The sequence below is a fragment of the Notothenia coriiceps genome, unplaced genomic scaffold (genome assembly GCF_000735185.1).
Source record: "Notothenia coriiceps isolate Sejong01 unplaced genomic scaffold, NC01 NC01_scaffold00026098, whole genome shotgun sequence".
In the NCBI taxonomy this organism is placed as follows: domain Eukaryota; kingdom Metazoa; phylum Chordata; class Actinopteri; order Perciformes; family Nototheniidae; genus Notothenia; species Notothenia coriiceps.
Genome location: NW_011358799.1, coordinates 81,829 through 99,145, shown reverse-complemented (window position 1 = coordinate 99,145; position 17,317 = coordinate 81,829). Strand labels below are relative to the sequence as shown.

Below are 17,317 nucleotides of genomic sequence, written 5' to 3'. Positions count from 1 at the left end.
CACAAACACACACACACACACACACACACACACACACACACACACACACACACACACACACACTATAAGCTAATTCATGCACACACACAGACACATTCCTCTCTGTGTCCCTTCCCTAGTACCGAATCCAATTACCTCTAAAGCATCTCTCGGATGCTTTATCAAATAGGACATACCGTGCTCGGAGGAAAAGCCCGGAGATATAGAGAAGGGATAACGTGTCAAGTAGGGCTGAAACCAGACTGACGTTTAAACAGAAAAAAAACACAATCAAACTTAAGAAAGTCAGATGGAGAAAATGACTTGTCAGTAAAGGCATAACAACCTGAAATGTCACAGCAGCCATGTTGCTCGAGGCTGCAAATTCAATTTAAAAACAGTCCTTGGTATTTACTGTAGGACAAATCCATATCGCTTTGGTATAGAGGAAGCACTGGTGCAAGAAGCAAAAGAGGAGAATCTAAACTATCCTGAGGGCAAAAAAGCAAGAGAGTCTTTGATTTTCACATCATGGGATACATGTGTAAAAAACTGTGAAGCTTTATGGGAAAATAGGGAAAATATCAAATGTTGTTCAGTCCCAGTATTTAAGAAAACAGAGTACATTTATAGAATGCACTAACTGAATTGGTAATTATATCCAGTAGTTGCCTATTAAATACAAGACACATAATCAATAAGCCAATCATAAATAATGGCTGATATACTGTATCAACCCTTTTGTTAGATTGGGAACCACATTTATTAGCACAGGGATTTGTGTGTGTGTGCACATGCATACTCTGTGCGTGTCTGTCTACCGATGCAGCTTCAGAGACAAACAAGAGAGAAAAGCTCTCCTTAATGATTAATCTCTATTTTAAATGGATTTTTTGAGAGATCTGTCACAACACATCAGCTTCCTCCTCATGTTAGCTGAATTCCTCTGAACACCATGGTGCATTCATAATTCATTTTTGATCCCAGTAAAAACACTTTCATTTAACCTAAAAGCAAGTCTGGTTAGTGACTGCAAAAAGGTATTGCATTTCTGCCAGTGTGCACTCGTTCAAAATCATTTTTTGGGCAGCTTCATATTTTTTGCTAATGTTCATGAGCATTAATAATACAGCGCATAATATGTGATGCATAACAGGACCAACAGTTACACTTTATATTGCTAGAGTCCTATTTAAATCACAGCTTGCAAAATGTCAAAAGATTTGTGAAAGGAAACATGCAACAGTGTTTAATTGGCTACATTTAATCAGTGAAACCCCTGGAGCTCCGGAATAAAGAGGCTAATTTTGCTATTGCTATTTTCCCTTTATTCCCGCATTCGTAAACGTTTAATTCATCAATGCATGTGGGTGACCTTCGCGTTGCACGTGGACAACATCAGCAAGAAAAGCGTCTATCCTTCATACTGAACATTCTCACTCAAACCACACAGATTGCTCAGCGGCGTTTAAAGAATAAATGTATATATATATATATGTTTAACATTATAGCCTCGGCTTGAGTGAAAGGCTGTCAGATTGAAGACGAGAGTAAAAGCGCGAAGCAGTCGGCTGAAGGAAAACAAGTGAAAGGAACTTACCGATGCGTAATTTTCACAGGCGCAAATATCTACACATGAAGCAATCGGTATTCACACATCCTCGCCGTGTTCGGCTCGTAATTGTTTCGGGGAATATCTTGATTTACTCCTGAACCGGTTATCAGCTGGTCCAGAAAACGACAGGTGCCGTTGTTGTTGCTGCTGCTGCTGTTGTTGCTGCTGCAGGACGCACCGTGCAGGCTGCTGCGGCACCACGATGTGAGGAGGAGGAAGAGGAGGAGGAGGAGGAGGAGGAAGTTAGTTCCTTTGGGATTTGCACCTCGTCAGACAGAACCAAGTCAGACAGCAGTTTAGTCTACAAATACAACTGGCATTGGAGAGACGTTTTAAAAAACAAGTTGCAACACTGGAAGAAGAAAAACAAATCATCGTGTTTTTTTCACATGCGTGGGACTTTGTTCCAGATATCAAACTATTCATAAGACTCTAATTTGCGCCTGCGCCTCTTATGGGCACACAGTCTGGTTCCCTGCTGGGTGCAATTTGTGAAGAACTTATTCTGCTGCCCCATGATGTGTGTGACTCACTTTCAGTACCATACAGTTTACCATCTAATTCCCTGCAGGTGTTTTTCAGCAATCCGATGCAGGTTAGTAAGACTGAAGGCTACTGTGGCGTTTAAGTCCAAAATGCATTGAAATTCCCATGAAGGTGATTTATTGTAGCCTCTGGCATTCTTTTTTACTTTCAGCACCACGGACAGTTTCCCAAACATAAGTATGCCGTAGAATGGGTTCATAGTCCACAACATCTAATCAGCATAACTGCAAATGAAAACAATCCTAATAGCTGCTTAGAGTAAATCTCAACATAATTGATCCATGTTGTTGTCCTTGCACCAGAGTGTCACTAAAAATGGACTGAGTCAACGTCAAAGAGTCGCAATAAAACACAATGACGCACAAACAGAGGGAAAAAGACCATAACGATGCTAAACAGCAATTTCCACACAATTTCAACTGCTATACACAATCATCACAACAAGAAGCAAAAGCCCCACAGCCTGAATCAAAACAACCTCAAACCCAGAAAAAGAAACCATGGAGATAAATAACCACAAAGACACAATACAACCTCCAAAGAGGTTCAAAACACAAAAAGAGATGCACACTTATTACAAACTGACCTAAAATGAACTCAACAGTGTTTGTAGTTGTCCTTTTTAGACACAGGATCTATGATGTGTTTGGTGCCTTGTACATATGGCTGTATTTGATTTGGAGTGAAAAAGCATCTAGTTATTGATATTAATCACATAACAATATAAGAGTTGTTTATTTGGTATTGCTTTATTTTATTGAATACATATTGTAATGTTTGGTTGTGTAAAGATTATTAAGGGCTTTTACTGTTGGTCTTGAAAAGTGTTTTATTCAATTTGAGATGTACCCGCCTTCTTTACAACTGTGCTCCCCCATTGGCCCTGGGTGGATAGAGCATTTCCAGTAGCAGCGATATGCAGGACAGTGTTTTGAGTGCAGGAGTGATTGATCACCTAGCAGGGTCTTTGAAGGGTTGGCTATAAATCAATAAGACATAAAAAGTATTAAACCCTGCCATGATGTGGATATTCTCAGAGAACAACACAGCAAACAGGAAAGGCCACAACAACTGGCTTGGAGACACTCACCCTATCAAAATGTGCAGGAAAAAAAACAATTCATGAAATCGGCTGATTGGATGAAGGGTAGTGACGCATGTCTGCTGCTGTTCCCGGAACATTTTAACACTGTTACTGGCCTCAAGGACATCCATGAAAATGTTCCCATTGAGAGAAATTCAAAAATTATCTGCTATTGCAGCCTGCAATCTGTGGGCTATTTCTGTAGCATAATAGCAGGTAAGACAATGATTTGATGCTGGTTTCCATGGAAAACACTCAGCTGCGTCTTTAAGTGCTTCAGATTTGCAATTTTGTCTGAACTAGACAAGCGAGGTAAAACCATCTTTCACTGCTGTGATAATGACAACTGTGTGTTAGCAGAAAAGAAGCAGAGAGAGACAAACACAAATATTTAAAAGACCTCAATGTTTTTTTCTTGGATTTAGATTTTTTCTGCAACATCTCCACAGACTGCCTTCCTTTTGGTCGCATCATAAAACAATCGATTCATGGTTTCAGGCATTCACTCAAGGGCAGAGCGACTGTGGATCTTAATTGAAATGTCTGTCAGTCTCAAGGTTCAAATCAACCGCCTTCTGATTAATAAATGGACTCTTGACCTCGATAGCAGAATATGGTTACATTCGAAATATCTGGCTTGTTGGGTAGATGAGGGTTGTTTGAATTATATATTTGTGAATTACTTCATTTATACATTTTACTGGATAAACATGTTTTTTGTTTGGTTCACACTGAAACCCTTACAGTTTAACAGATTTTAACTTCATTGGAAGAATCATTTTCACAAAGACAAGCCTTTAGTTAAGTTTCTACTATAATTTTTTTTACCACAACGTCGGTAACGCAAATGTAAGCCAGGACATTTTGTCTCCAGAAATTCATTCGTTAAAATCATGCATTCTTGCTAACATTATATTAAATCAAAGAAAAGCTCAACAATTTGAAAGAAATTAGCAATTAAATACCTAACAGGGAAATGAAATTAGCCGTGGAAAAGAAATCTTCTCCAACCAAAACTTCATGTTCCTGACATTTTAAGAAAATTCAAGTAAAACAATGTTGCCTGAATCTGAAATGTGAAATGAAGAACAAAAGACACGATACAAAATGTAAAACTTTCACAACTGTAAAATGTGAAATTGAATTCATGATTTTCACAGTCCTGTGTTTTCATATTCATTATTACTAATTCAGTTAATCCAATTCATAAGGAGACGCTCAGTTGCTTTATTTTCTTCAATAAATAAGACGATGTAGGCAATCAGTAAACGTCTCAGATTACATTTCTTGTAGAAAAGTCTCCAAATACTATATCGAGCTTCTAAAGTTTCAGATATGGTCAAATAGAAAAGGTAAACATACGTCGAAACAACTAACACACCAGCACGTTGGTTTTTCCATCCCTTGACATTTCAGCTCCCAGTGAAATGATGCGCTACTTGTTGAGCTTAGCATTAGATAGAACTTGTGTTTATGTTCTGCGCCGTTATGCAATAGCTACGAGAAGAAGCTAGTAAACAGATGAGAATACTTGGATTCTTGTTTGTTGTTTATTGATCTAACTCAGTCTCTCGAAGGGGTTTATGCTCCATTGCACCGCCACTCAATGAAGCTCGCCACAGGACACTTCTCCCTCTCTCCCTTCGTCTCTCTTTCGCCATCAGGCACCAATCACACTGAGGGATTGCCATGGAGACTCATCATCGACAGATTGTGGGAGGGAAGCATCAAGTGGTGGAGTGCTAAGCCCACCTACCCACCTCATCTCAAAGAGGACGCTGTCGGGAAGCAGCCAAGACCTCATCCTCACCTCCATCCTCTCTTCACTCTCCTCCCACATGCCTGTCTCCTACTGAGTGTCCCTCTGAGGGGATTCATCAATCAGATGTGCACATGAGAACAAGATGAACTACTTCAGCAGAAGAGTTGCCTTACATGGGACGATTCAAAACGGAAACAATCACTGACCTTTTGGTTTCATTTTCTGACCTTTTGTGTATGTATGATGATGATTGGGAGAGTCTCCTGATTGGATGACTGGGAACACAGGTGCATGATGATGATTGGGAGAGTCTCTTGATTGGATGACTGGGAACACAGGTGCATGATGATGATTGGGAGAGTCTCCCGATTGGATGACTGGGAACACAGGTGCATGATGATGATTGGGAGAGTCTCCTGATTGGATGACTGGGAACACAGGTGCATGATGATGATTGGGAGAGTCTCTTGATTGGATGACTGGGAACACAGGTGCATGATGATGATTGGGAGAGTCTCTTGATTGGATGACTGGGAACACAGGTGCATGATGATGATGATGATGAAGGTGATGATAATGATGAAGATAAAGAGTGTCAGTCTGAAGATTTCCTCTCCAAACTCATGAACCGAGATTGCTAGAGATCTAGAGCAACAGAAAAGAGATCAAAACAGACAACATGGACGAGAACATTTTGTTCATAATTTGTGAATAGGTTTAAAACAAAGTTTATTAAAGAAAAAGGTTTTACCTGTTCCAAATCCTTAACAAAGAATGTATATGTTTGCATTTTCTCTAGTTTAAACTCAGATAAAGACCTGCAAAGGTTAACACTGGTTGGTTAGAAAATATACTTTTTATTTAAAGTGGACCTATCATGCTATATTTGAAAAAATATATTGTAGGGCCATACCTATACAAAAATGCTTTTTTTTTCAAAATACCTAACAGATCACCCATTGTAGCCATGCCTCATACTGCTCAAACCCCTCTTTTGAAGCCCTGTTAGAGAAACGCGGATCTTGGGTCCTTAGCTTGAAAAAAAGAAAAGAAGAGGAGGCGGAGCTAATGCCTGATCAGAATTCTACCGGAGATAAAGTTACATTCTGCTGTGATAAAACACCATCCTGTTCTAAACCACATCAAGGATTATTTCTGAAACAGTATGGAGCTCAAATGCTTTTTCTCTTGCGGGTTTATCACAAGGTGAGTTCTTTTTTTATTTCCTGCTTTTTAAACAAAGTGCTCTACACAGTACAGGTTAGCTCTGAGTGTTAGCGAGGCTTGCTAATGTAAAAGAAGATGAGATTACGTCCAAAGCACGTCAAGTCATTGTTTCTGATAGCAACTTTCTGTGGGTCCGCCGACGTCACAGCGGATGGACACGTCAGATCGGATGGAAATCTGTATCCGCTCGTTGTACAGCCGTTTTTTAAAAAGATTTGGGTACGGAGGAAAAGAGAGAGTGTTTTATTTTCTGACGCTGCGTGAGTTCCCCGACGCACCGGGGACACATATTTATGTAACAAATACATCACAAAGTGCATTTTGCATGATAGGTCCCCTTTAAAGTTACCTTTTTGGCTATTTCAGCGCTATGGAAAAAGGTTTTTACAACGAGGTAGGTAACCATTTGTGTACATTGTGCACTGATGAAGGCAGTGAAGAAGAAGGCCTTAAGGGCTGCTTTCAAGAATGCCTGAATGCCACAAGATTTAAAAATGTTTTACAAGTCTATGAGGAAATGCATTCAGTCTTTAGTGAGTGACACTGAATGTAAGCATAGGCTTTGTTTGTTTATAAGAAAACCCCACAGGGCATCTTCCAGTTACACATGGCTCCTGCTGCTGTGTGTGAAGTTTCTCTTTTAAGAAAAGGTCATGTTTTCACGAAAAAATGTATTGTCATATTGACATTAGCTTCCACTGTTTACAGAGGCTTTGTGGCGGAGATAGTTTAATTGTTTTCCTCTGGTTCCCACACTGTGATGATAAACAGTTGGCCCAATACAGAGAACTGATTTCTGAGTGAGGATTCACATATTTACATGACGAGGTAGAAATCTGTCCATCAATGTTGCCCTCAGTGCAAGACACCATTGTTTTTATTTGGTATCAACTCATTTTCAAAATCTTCTGAATTCAGCACTAAAGCTGTTTAAGGTCCTGTTTATAGCATTTTAACATTAACAGTTCACTAGCACTATTAATTTAGATAAATTAACATAATTACCCCCAACAAAGAGATCAACGCCAAGAAGATTGGCAGCGTCAACCGGCCTTTTCACTACATTTTGAGGTGCTACCCCGGTTAAGATTTCACAGGAGGTCTGCTGGATTGCTTCATGACACAAATAATGAAGGACGAAGATGAGGAGGGCCGCTGAGCTTCCAGCACAGAAGGAGCAAATGTTTTCTCACAATGGCAGATGGTGAGATGAGCAAGAAAGGCTGAAGGAAAAATCTCAGTTCTCAGTTACGAGCACTCGGACTCTTTCTTGCTCTTAAAAGTAAATGCATGTGGAGAAATGCCAGTCATTTTGAGAAAAGCAGCATGGTTTGTGGGAAATGTGGCTTTAGTTTATGAAGCAAGAGCACCAACCAACTAAATATCACTACCATGTGAGATGAGTTCATCCGAAAATGACCTAAACAATGCATTGTGCAACAACTTCTTCCAAATAAACTGCTCACTGTTCATAGATACCAGATTTTTCCAGGACAACAATAAACTGAAGGGATATATTGAGGTTGATATGAAACATACATAGATGTTTATTGAGTCATTTCTCTGGAGTCGTGAGCATGGGCAAAGGGCCTGAACCTCCATTTTGTTCCTGGCAAGTCTGCTCTAAAGCTTCTGATTGCCTGCAATGTGCGGCTGGCAGTGTGGATTGACTTCTCTGAGCATGCTGATATAATTGCAGGTTGTCAGAGAATAGAGAAAAGCAGCCCAACAAAATGTTCTGTAATGGATGACACATGTCGTCAAAAGGTCCTTTCACTAGTGTGGGAGAGGAGAATGACAAATCACGCTTCAGAAGACTCAGTCGGGGAGATTTCAGTGCATGTGAGTGTGTTTGTTAGTTACTATGTGCAGACATTTCCACTGAGGTCAGTCTAAGCAGCAGTGTTGCATAAAGATGGATAAGAAAATAAGAATAAGAGAACAAATGTTAACTTGTCAGTCATAATCTGTTTAACTACAATACAAGGATGCACCAATAGTCACTTACTCTTATGAAACACACTGCTTGTTTTCTCTCTTTAATACTACAGTGTGTGTAGATGAAGCTTTGTGTTGTATCTGTAGTTCATGAGCATGTCCATGTCAGTCCAACTACATAAACACTGCTCTTTTTAGATGGTATTTCACTACCGCTGTGGCTCGTAACCTTTTAAAACAAAGCAATGTCTTCCTGTCAGCCTCCCTTTGGTTACATGTGTCTACCAGTTGAGGCCTGTTATCCTGTTTTATTGGAATAGTTTGAAAAGGCGTGAAAGGTTTGACATTTTCGCGTATTTATCAAGAAAAGGGAGGAAAGTCAAAAAAAGGAAATCATTTAGTGTAGCAAAGAGTGTGTTTTTTTGCCATACCGTTAATAATCTTTTGATTGTTCAGATAAGAGACCCCTTGTTTGGGATTTGGGCTGTTAAAGCAAATGAAATTAAAGTCTTTCACACGCCTCTGTAACTTTTGTTTTGTAAACACTCATCGTCAGTTTTTGACATTTTTGCCATCTTTGTTAGAAAAGCTTTACGAAATCTATTGTGTGCAACCTCAAGTTGATTGAAAACATGGACCTGTGGCTTTTACAAGCCAACAAACATAAACTTCTACATGAGGGACTACTTGCCTCTCAGGGTTTGCTTCTCTAACCTTGTTGTTATTGTAAACATTAAGCTGACCATCAAAGAGATGAGCGCAGTCATGGTTGATTGCAACTCTGATATTCCACGAAATACTGACGTGGGAACACTCAAGTTCAGCAAATAAGACACATGTGTTTGTTTTATACCATTTGTTTCTCAGTAATGGTGTATATGCACGTTTAGAATGGTACATATTTTTCTGTAAACAAAGAGGGATAAACACAGTAGCAGGACATTGATATGTAAATGACTAACACAGCGGGTCAGAGTTATATTTAGCGGACAGGAAAACTAGAAATTACACCCTATCATTTTATATTCAGGCTAGCTCTGTTTATTCTAAAAACTGTGGCTTTGATGTCTTGGTTTTTCACCACTATGACATTATTTCTAAGTCATTGCCTTGCTAATGATGGCAGGCAACTCTTTTAAATTGCCTTTCACAGGTTGTGTCTAAACGTAATGGTTTGTTTGGAACATTGTGCATCTCCTGCACACGTAATAGTTCAGGAAAATACAATTATAGATAGTTCCCACCCCCAGTCAGTAAAGTAATCTTGCTAAATGCTCATTTGTGCACATTCTTGACGCCATTTGCCATGAGTAAATCGGACATATTTATCTTCGGCAATGTGTGTTTGGCATAAAGGTTGCTTTCTTAGTTTCTTTAATATTTCTGTCCTCACTACTGATGGTCATTCTAAGCATTTACTAACAACCTCCTCAGACTTCAGTCAAACAGGTCTATGTATGAACAAAGTAGCTCAGTTGATTATTGGTTGCCATGAGCGACATAGTAATCACTGTCATTCTGCTTTAGAAAACTAATAATAAGGCGAGGGCAAGCCAGCTGCACAACCTCTGGGCTTTGTTCAAGCAGCTGGAGCTTTCAATACGCTACAATGAACATTTGGCCTTTTTCTGATGACTGAGGTCTCATGAATCTCTCCAGGCTACTTCACAGGGTTAATGCTGAATGCTACTTGTTGGCGACCCCCTGATTGTATTTGTTCTTCTAATACCACAATGAGGTAAAAGGCTGTAGTATATTAACCTTTCTTAGCTGTTGAATGAGCCTCCATGGTATCCAGAAAGTCTTGCACCACTCAGGATTAATGGAAATAACTTTGAAGATCTCTAACATTTTTATCTAACAACATCATCTGCACAGTATTCTGATTTATGAACAAATACCAGCAATAAGGTGTTACTACCATCACCCTTACATACTGTACACTTAGTGTTTAATGCTTATTAGCAAATGTTACCATGCTAACACTCTGAAATAAAATTGTGACAATGATCTGTTAAACAAAAACATGCTAGCATTGTCACTGTGAGCATGTTAGCATGCTGATTTGAGCATTTATCTCAAAATACCGGGCGTATCATTTGGTAGCATAGCATTGCGGTTTGCAACTGTATATGTCTTTGCTTACATCCGCTAAGACTAGGTGGTAAATAGCCAATGATTGCAAAACTCTGCCGTGGTATCTTTCACATTTTGCTTCATTTATAGGCCGAACATTACACTGACTTAGGAACAACTACATTTAGAAGTGAGCTGGCTTTCCCCCAGTTATGGAAATATGTTGCAGTGGTCTTCAAGTGACATCAAATCATGAATGGCTCTCTCTGGACACAGAGTAGAAACATTGCAGTTAGACATGGCGGACTCTGTGGAAGAGGTCTTGTAGATATACAGTAAGTAAAACACAACAATTCTTAGTTTAAAATAATCATACACTAACTAAAACATAATATAGTATTATATTCAATTTCTGTTTATAGATCCTGTACACACTGGCCATTTAACAGAGCTGCTGCAAAACACGAGATCTGTTTTTTTCTTTTCTTCACCTTTAATTACCTTATTGTTTCCTTACTGTTATCAGCTGTAGGAGATCTGGAGTTTGTATCTCTTTTGAGCTTCTTATAAGAACTAGTTATTATTCATTAGTGTCTTTTGAGTCTTTAATTGGTGCACTCACTGTTCACAGACCACCTAATTGTGACTTCATTATTAATTGTCTGAGCTTTTGTCTCGTTACATTTATCCTTGATTTTAAAATGAGTTTCTATTGATTTAATCATATCATCCGTGAATTTAAAGAGCTATTGGATTCTTTTAACATGAGACCCTTAATCAGTGTTCATAATAGAGACCATCTTGTGAACACCAGCCGCGATGCCCAATCAGGGCAGGGGTTCAAAGTGGGGAGATCAACGCCCCTTTCCCCATTTCATATCATCTTTCTTTTGTCACCCTTGCTCGGACCACAACCATGTTCAAACTCAGCTTTCAATATCATTTCAACTACACATCTGGAAAGTTTTGTGATGACTTAAGTCTTAAGGTAATGGGCTTAATAATATATATACATTTTTGTTGCACAATGGACCCTTGCGCCCATCTTCAAATTCAATTTGATCTTAAATTCACATCTGTAACGTTTTATAATGGCGCCTGATTTGCACAGTTTGTCGGGACACAATCTGCCCAAGGCTGGAAATATAAATCAATCATTTGATTGGATCACACCAGCTGTAAAGTCACATTGAGCATTTTCTATCTCATTCCTTGAAAATGCACTCTAATTAAAACAGCATTCCAAAGTCAAATTAAATAACCTCTGGAATAAGTAAAAAACTAATGGGAAATTGAATCAGAGAGACAAAAATACACTTAATGTCAAGATCATGATATATGTGAGAATAATCTGACACAGTGACCATTTTATCAGATGAAACTCTGATGAAGTCACTAATGCTTCATTGATTAACAGTCCTTTTCTCAGTAACACAGTACATTGAGAATGTGATTGAATATCATATAAACTAGGTTTTGCATTCACATCGTCATGTCTGTCTCAGGTAGAAATCCATGTAAACATCTTTGGGAAGCAGTTTTAAATAGCTCTCATTCATTTGGTCACATACAGATGGATGTGGCTCAAACAGCATCACAGATATCAAGGAACAAAACGTCCCTGTTGTCATGGAGACCGTACTGTTATGGAGTATTTGTTGGTTTTGTGCAGAATTGAGATGCTAGTGTTTTCCTTTTCGAAAAGGTCTGAGAGGAAAAGTGGAATGTATAAATACTCTATAAGCACAAGCAGAAATCAAAGCAGGTGGTCTGTGTTGCACTGACGGCTTCAGAGGACATCAAGTTTTAGGAAGATACATTTCATCAACACGTTGGAAACTGCAACATTCCACCTCCTTCTAAAGTGCAGGGAAAGACACAAAAAGGAGCACGTTTGAACTTGACAAATGATTTGCAAATTGAATCTAATCACTGATTTTAGATCTCTACTGCCTGCAGTTTTTAGAGGTAATATAGAAGTCGTATTTCCTCACATGCAGGAGGAAAAGACTCCAGCTTGAGAGATATTGTATATGATAGTATCAAAGGACTAATAAGGTGAAAGGAAAAATAAATTAGTATGTGGTAGCGCAGAATCTAACAGCCTATTTCTGCAATTAGTTTTCTGTGGAGATCACAGAAGGGAATAATGAGGTCGAGCCCTGCGTACTGTGGCAAACAGACGAGAAACAAAGGATCAAAAGATCTTTTAGAGATATTTAAAGATCTTCCATCATCCCTTTGCCAAAAACAGAAGGGTTACCAAGTGGATTTACTTCAAAAAGTGCTCTCCACATTTGAGTTATAAATGATGAGGCTACTGACGCACACATGATGAAATCTAAAAATGGTCTGACTTTGTTGAGACTGCTTCTCCCCAGAGTGCCTAAAAAACAGGCGTGGAGAAAGAGCTGCAAGATAACTTACTCTACAAATAGTTTGACGAACAGTCGATCACAGTACACCTAAACCTAAAAGGGTTCATATTTAGGGGGATTGTGACAAACCTAACCTATGTTAAGAGGATCCTAAAGGCTTACTTGTTAATAATCCTACCTTATTGTGTTAAAAGGGGGACTCAAGAAAGTCAAAAGTGTACTTCCATAAAGTTGGGGACTCAGAAGAAACCGATCAAAACAATAACGTATAGAGCAAAGAATAAGCAGCAAAGGCAGAGATATCTTGACTGTCTCTCCACATATCGGTCAAGCTCCAAAGACCTTAATCCTACATTTTTACATTTTGCAACTCAATCAATCAATCAATCAATCAATCAATGTTTATTTATATAGCCCAATGTTAAATTTGTCTCAGTGGTCTCCACAGTTTGTACAGAATATCAGTATGACAATACGACACCCTCTGTCCTTAGACCCTCACATCGTACAAGGAAAAGCTTCCAGAGAAAACCCCACAGTTTAAAGGGGAAAATGGGAATTTTCAACTCAATCGTTTTTCTTCGTTCACTTTAAGCGATGCTGCATAGCTTGCTATACCATTTTTAAAAATAAAGATTGAAGACAGAAGTTTCGTTTTTGGACTAAAAGTTCAAGATAGAAATCAGAAATCTCCCACTCAGCAACGAATCCCATTCAATTGACTCCCAGCACCATTACAGTCCAAATTGCGGCAAAGATAACAAAATAAGGTATTTATTGTTCTCTGTATCATGTCTAACTTTAGTGCTTCATAAGATTTGGTGTTACATTTGATCTAAGACTGATGAGATCAAACTGTTTCTATGGATCCCAGTTTTTGAGCAACAATAAGGGCCAACATGTGTCTTAAATGAGCATAACATAATATTACGTTGGTGGGACCAGTAGTTTGTGAAAGATAAACTGGGGACAGACAGATCAACAGGAAGTCCAACTGTTATCATTTTTCGCTTACCAAGAATTTTGCAATAGCAATGCGCCCAGGACGTCTGTTTTATACTGTAGCTAGCTTGGTCCTATTTGATTGCAGGATTAGCCCATTACGCTACAGATAATGCAACTAGAGATTTCAGGGAGTAAATAAAAGAGACCTAATATTTATACATATCTGACAAAATGACAGACTTAACAATGTCAGTTAAACTGTATTAAATGTTCTTGTTGACAGTACATGCACGCTGATAAAGTGAATAAAACAGATTGAGGGAAATTGTTATCAACCAAACTTGGTTATAATATATCAACTGGATTAAGGTAAATATTAAAGCAAGCATAAATATGTTGACTGAAAAGAATAACAGCAATACAATAAAAATGTTGTTGCATGTACCTAAATACATACTGGTCTGATTTGGATTATTCTGCACATTTACAGTAAGTACAGTTGTGAAATCCAAGTGAAACCAACATTACTTTTGGATTCACGTGTTTTTAATGTAAACAACATTACAAAACAACAAAATCCCTCCTGTGTGTCTCTTCTATTTTTTAAATCATTTGATATACTCACAGGAACGGGCATCCTTTTCTGTATTTAGGTAAGTATTACTAATCTGACCTACAATTTCTAAATAAATCACACATATGCACCTATTTATTTATTTGCAGACAATGACTCTTTCTGCAAACAAATTCCCACACACATCCAAACATGAACTCTCTGATGGTCATACAGGCACATACTGCAACAATCAAGAATCAAGAATGTAAAATCTACACATTTAATGTCAACATGCACGTAAAGAAGCTTTTACGCCTGCAGACATCTGTATTTCACAAAGACTTGTACCAAAAAAGCCATCAGACTATTAGACACATGAGAGTCCCCCTCCCCTCCCCCACACACACACACAGATGTTTGGATTGGATTGTTGAAGAAAAGACATGCCGTGCAGCTTGAAAGCTCAGTGATGTGAATGAGCATGAAATGTTGGCAGCCATGCGACGGGCACTGAATTTGGTGAGTTGAGAAAGAAAAAGGGGGATCTGATTTATACACAATGTACACTTATGTTTAAAGAATGGAGAATGTCATCTTCAAGAGCAGAAAGCAAATGCGTACCCCGTAAGGCATCAATAATGTTTTTGTGTGGGAAGTGAATTATATTTCAGTCAGACAACTCACGTGTTTCTTTAACATGTTTATTAGAAGCAGCATATAGTTGAGTTTGGCGACTAGGCTCGGGCATCATCACTCCACAGATATACATAGCACGATGAGTGATGATTAGATAACTAACCCCCGAGCCTACAGGTGGAAGCTGGGGTGGTGGTGGGGCAGCAGCAAGAAATGCATAGAGAGAGATCTGACAGGTTAAATAGAGCGGCGTATTAAGGAGACTCTGTTTGGTTGGTTGTAAAGTGGCAAGGGGCGTTATGTATGAATGCAGCATAAGTGCTCGAGTTGACTGCCTGAACTAGCTCGCAGGCTTCGCCCCATTTCTAGGAGGAAACAACTATTTCAAATAATGTGTGATGATTCAAAGAAGTAGAGGTTTCAAAACAAAAAAAATTGTCTTGGCCATGTATCGACAAGAGAAAAATGGAGCAAGATCTTCAGGAATTTCGTGCAAGTTTAAATAATAATGTGAGCGGATTTTTTTTATATTTTACTTTTCATATCCCATTTAACTCAATCTAAAAACAACTACTATGAGACGAACAAGGAGAAAACACATTTCAAATGATGACTTCCATGCTGTATCATTTGTGCAGAAAACCACAGTGTAGATCTAACAACATATGTGTACAAAATAAATTACAACACAAACGAATCAACAGACTGTCGGAGTAAGATCATATATAAATGTGATCAGATCTCTCAAAACAATACATCAATTTAATTTCAATCATCGAAAGATTTGTTTTCCTGTCTCCATCTTTTTAAATTCTATGCATTCCTCTTATTCGAGAATGATCACCGTTAATCTGAAGCGAGTTCACGTCTCCCCTGCCATCTATTATCAAGTCGATATCAAGCCATAATGAACTTCTGCCTCTTGGAACCTGCCGATTGAATTTGGGTCTGTGCCTTCACCCGTGAATGCATATTTTAGCATGTTACTTTCCTATCTGTGCATATCTGTATGTTTATAGAACTCTTGCTTCTAGGTAGCCCATTAACCATGCAGTGTGTGTGTTAGGGTTAGTTATGCACAGAAGGGTGAGAATGAAACAGGTAATGCATTTGGGAATGTGTTGTGTGCTTGAGAATAACCTGAACAGAGGTGTGTGTTTCTATGTTTGTGTGTTTGTGCATGTCTGTGACCTTATGAACCTCTCAGTGGTTCCCAGTTTGCTTTGTATTGTCACAGCATACATGTGCTTCATTAAATAATAAACTGGGGGCTAATGAACCCATGTTGTGCTCTCACTGGGATGCTTCTATTTTAGTAACAGACAGGGCACTTACTATCAGAGCACACTCAACCTCTTTGCAGTGATTTCAGCTAAGCAGATATTTCTTAATCAATGAAATGGAAAAAATAAGTCTGAGGTATTTTACTTTCAAATGCTCCAGTCAGGTTTTGTGCAATTTCCTTATGGTGGTTTTGTTTGGTGAATGATTTGGTGAATCACTGTAAAGGTTTACTTACTCTCAACCTATGGTATTTCTACACAAAAACAACCATCAAAAGGATTTCCCCCACAGCTGTTCTGTAACTTACCACAGTATAAATATTTGGTGTTTTGGCCTGATCTTTAGTAAATGTGCCACTATTTAGGAGTAAACACTCTGTATGTGGGCTTTGTGCAGCACTGCAGAAACTCCATTTGTGTGTAAAGATACAGCACTTTGATGTGAACTTGATAAATGAATGCCGGCACGGCTGACTGCAGTTTGTTTGACAAAAAACACAAAGAAACACAAACAATAAAGCTGTACACATCTCAAGGGGGTTAACCATGAGTATGATACTGTATGATGCGGATGACATACTGCGGGTTAAATAATTTAAAGTGGTTGTGAAAACCTTTCACTTTTTCCCTGCCTTTTTTTTAACAAACACTATCTTGAATACACTGGAGTCAATCTCTTGATTTAATACTACATACACATTGCACACACACATACACATTGCACACACACACATACACATTGCACACACACATATATATATACTATATACAAATGGTCATAACACTATTTCTGTATTTACATTTAAAAAATCAGCACAATTCAGCATTTTGCACTAAATTATACACATCTGTGTAGCGTGCACACAGACGTCAATGTAAGTGACTTTTGAACACCATTAAAACCAATTAAACATTTTGATGAGGGCACATGAATCTTTATGAATGTATGCATGAAACACCAAAAACTCTCTGAATGACGCAACACTCTTTAAGCTGTACATTCTATTGGCTGCAATTCAGCTCAGCTCACCAGAAGTCATAGCAGGTCTTACAAAATACAAATCAACGACACACTGTGGCAATCAAAGCACATGCACATTTCCAACTAAGCCATTCAATCACTACTCCTCATCCTCAGATTGCCATGGCAACTTGGAGATCTGTGTGTGTGTTTGAGGGACAGAAAAAAATGACAGAAATATCCAATGTGACACAGACGTTAGAGTGCAAGAAGGAAATCAGAGATCTCACCTGTCAGGTCGGTGCAGGTTGGCTGTGAAGAAAGGACGCCT

The 17,317-nt window shown here is 38.6% G+C and overlaps 1 protein-coding gene across 4 annotated transcripts in view; it reads right to left on the bottom strand.

Annotated features, from left to right (window-relative positions):
- LOC104956505 (pituitary adenylate cyclase-activating polypeptide type I receptor) overlaps window positions 1–1,782 on the bottom strand; it is a 23,251-nt gene extending 21,469 nt beyond the window's left edge. For all 4 annotated transcript variants that reach the window (XM_010783984.1, XM_010783986.1, XM_010783987.1 and 1 more), the window contains exon 1: window positions 1,580–1,782. The gene's annotated coding sequence lies outside the window, so the exon portion shown is untranslated. The remainder of the gene's footprint in view (window positions 1–1,579) is intronic.
- Between the last annotated feature and the right edge of the window lie 15,535 nt (window positions 1,783–17,317).